Genomic DNA, 3666 nt, shown 5'->3' with positions numbered 1-3666 from the left:
TACAGATTGCATAACATCGGGGGGAGTCTACGACCATGTCTCTCTCCCTTCTGAACTATTACCTCCCATTCATGTTTTTCGACTCCTATTACTGCAATCTGGTTTTTGTATAACTTGTAGACAAAGCTTTTCTACTGTATATTATTCATGCTCGCTTCAGAATTCCAAAGAGTGTATTTCAGTCTACACTATCAAAATCTTTGAGTCTACAAATGCCTTTCTTCAACCTGTTTTATGGGATAAATCGCAGAATTGGTATTGCCCCTCGTGTTTCTGCAGTTCTCCAGAAGTCAAAATGATCCTCCCTTTGTTTGGTTTCTTCAGTTCTTTCTAGTCTTCTGTAAATAATTCGTGTCAATATTTTGCAGTCATGCCTTATTAAAGGGTGGTTCTGTAATATTTATACTTTTCAGTACATGCCTTTTACAGAATTGGAGATTTTACTTTATTCTCTAAAGTTTGAGAGAATTTCGCCTGTCTGATACATCTTGCATACCAGAGAGAACAGAGTTTTCGTGGTGTTTTCCCAAATGTCTCAATAATTCTGAGGAAATGTCTGGTCCAAGCACTTCAGATCGACTTAGATGTTTCAGTGGTCAGTCGAATTTTCTCGCAGTAACATACTCCAACTCATTTTCATCTACTTTCCCTGTGCTTTCCATTATATTCTCTTCAAGTTTGTTTTCTTTGTATAGACCTCCTAAACGTGCCTCCAACCTTTCTACCGTCCTTTCTTTCTGTAGTTCTGGCTTCCCATGTGACCTGTTGACATATTAATGACTACAAGCGATATGTACGACGACAAAATCATCTTCGCATCGACCCATTAAACGGAAGTCAGTTGTTACCTTCTTCAGTATGCAGAGTGCAAGTCACAGAACAGCAGCCAATATAAAATGGATATTCAGTAATATCACAGAAGTGAACAAACGTCTTTAACCCTTTCATCGACAGGTAACACTGTACAGACGTATCGTAAACAGCAATTTCGATTATATCTACGAAAATTATCGGTTCCATTACCTCGTTCTACGCATGTTGTTTTCAGTGACGTAATGGCTTCCTGTGATTTTATTTTTATTATTAACGACGCAGCACTGAGGATGCCATATAGTCTGCACGAACAATTTTTATTTGTGAAAGATTTATGCTGTGACACGTTCCGTGAATATGCTCACCATCACATTTGTTGTCAGATAGTCAAATGTATCTCGCACGTTTTTCTCCGTTGCTGTAGAGGTTCCATAACTGTAAGAAACTCATGGCGTTGTATAAAAATTACTTACTTCAAATAATTACTTGTTGTGAGACATTGCCTACACAAATTAGGTTGCAACAGTAAATACTTAAAGCAGCCTTTAAAAAAAAGTAACGTGAATATTCATAATCTCTCTAACCAACGTACGATTGTGGACTTTTCTTTGCACGGCACTCGCGTGACTTTTATTGTTCCTAAAACCTCTGTACTACGAATCAGAATTTCCAAAACTCAAACTAGCAGCTTCCCAAATACTTACTTTCTCCGCTCAGTCAGTGGGAGGATAGAATGGTGGCCTTAGGTACGCAAAGAAAATAATCAAAACGTCCGTCTACAGCCGCCTAGAGTTATCTACAAAACACGTCGTTATCTCCTATCTTTGCCTCCTACGGCCATGATTCAACAAATTTAATTCGTGGAAAGGTTAAAGATGCAACGGCGCCTGTAACGACAGGTTGGACAGTATCAGTTCCATTTTGTTGCATCGACACCGAGCAGTATGTAATATAATCGCAGACACTGCACGAGGCACAATATCTACGTAGACGCCGAACAGTAACATTGTAGATTTGTAGAAGGCATACGTACACCACCATACAATGTGAAAATACCATGCTAAGATAAAAAAAAATACCTTTTTTGCAGGTCATGTGATGTGCGTTGGTAGAACACACCGTTTTATACAATTACAACTCAGACATAGTGTGCTGAAGTAGAGCAGTGTCGGATAAGTATAATATGTGTTCCTGTATGCGACGAGCTTTGTACGTGTCCGTACAGATGTGTTTGACACTTTGGAGTCTGTGATTAGTTTCTGTTGTTCAGATGTCCTCTTCATATCAGCAGGAATAAAATACATAAGAAAACCTCTCCATAGATTGGGATAATGTACAGAAGAATATTAGTGACAAAATACTAATTATGGAAGTACAGCGACATAGTAGCGGGCTGTTAAAGGCTTTGTAGAAACAAGAAGAAGCTGAATGCTACCGGCCAGTCTGACTCACACTTGTGTCTGAGGTGGATTTGTTGACACGGCAGTCCATAGGTTTACTTCTAAACGCTATAGAGACATATGGGCACGAATAAATCAGCATCTAGCATTTCTCATAAGAAATGACGGTAGATTCATCACTACAGAAGAGTTAACTGCTCCAGATGTGACACACTTTCCGAAATAATACGCAGTCATTTTGCTCTGTGGAAATTTCGTTAATTTTGTCACTCGTAAAAGATGCTCGGAAGGCATGGAATACTACAAATGTCACGTCGCGACAGAATTCTATAAACGATACAGCAAAAAGAACTACAAGAAAGAATTTGGCAACATGTTACGAATAATATTTGGCACCGGAGAAACAGGATGATCTGTTGCAGGAGACATTGCAGTACATAAATTTGCAATTCAGAAGCGTGGACATTATGCGTAAATTTACTCTTCGGTCGAATGTTTTATCGATGTGATACATGCTATCCCATGACACAAGCTTCCAAAAGAATGTAAAAATTCCCATACCGATATTGTCTTCATTTATTAATTTAGTTTTCATTCTTATTAAATATTCTTTTAATTTGTCTGTGAAGAATTTCCAGTAGCTTTGCAACGACTGCTTATATAAGAAGACCACTGCTTTCAGTTTATTTTTCTACTCTAAATATGCTTCTCTGTCATTTACTGTACTTTAACTGCTTCTTGATTAACTGTACTGCGAATAGTTTTTTTTTATTTTTAACACCTGTATAAAAATTATTTTTTAAACACAATGCCTTGCCAATACAGTGGTCATTAAAGCATTGTTGTCTTGCAACTCACTCTGCGGAAAGTGCCGGGGTTCTTGCTTTTTCGTGGTATTATTCCGCCTTCGTTACCCAAGTCTGACCATCCCGATTTAGGCTTTCCATGATTTCTCTAAATACTTGAGGCAAATGCCGGGATGATTTCATTGAAGGGCACAGCCTGAGTTCACCATCCTTCCCTAATCCGATGGGACAGATGATCTCGCCGTTTGGTCCCTATCCCGAATCAACCAACGATCCACCGTAATTTGGGTCTCTTCTTTCAGATGCTTCCCAATGTCAATATCAAAAATTTTTGGCCCGTGGGGGGATCGAACCCACGACCTTCGCGTTATTAGCACGACGCTCTAACCAACTGAGCTAACGGGCCAGATATTGATCTCCTCGGTAGTAGGGTATATCAATAGCATATTGTTGTACATGATTAGTTCGTAATTAAGGGATTTATTGTTAAGAAAATTATCTTAACGTCTGCATGTGTTCATTACAGGGAAGGTAAATCATGATTGTCTCCTTGGAATCTGAATCCGCTCCTGGCGAATGGCAGTACAGTACCTCATCTAGCCTCAGTGTGTCGTCTTGTGGGGTGTCAATGTCATATAGTACTGTTA

At 39.0% G+C, this 3666-nt stretch overlaps 1 non-coding gene across 1 annotated transcript; it reads right to left on the bottom strand.

Annotated features, from left to right (window-relative positions):
* Positions 1–3351: 3351 nt before the first annotated feature.
* Trnai-aau (transfer RNA isoleucine (anticodon AAU)) lies at positions 3352–3425 on the bottom strand. The gene has a single exon. It is a non-coding gene; the product is annotated as a tRNA-Ile (tRNA).
* Positions 3426–3666: the final 241 nt, after the last annotated feature.

The sequence above is a fragment of the Schistocerca nitens genome, chromosome 8, assembly GCF_023898315.1.
Source record: "Schistocerca nitens isolate TAMUIC-IGC-003100 chromosome 8, iqSchNite1.1, whole genome shotgun sequence".
Taxonomy (NCBI): Eukaryota; Metazoa; Arthropoda; class Insecta; order Orthoptera; family Acrididae; genus Schistocerca; species Schistocerca nitens.
The sequence above is the reverse complement of the archived record's forward strand: the minus strand, read 5'-3'. Positions and strand labels throughout refer to the sequence as shown.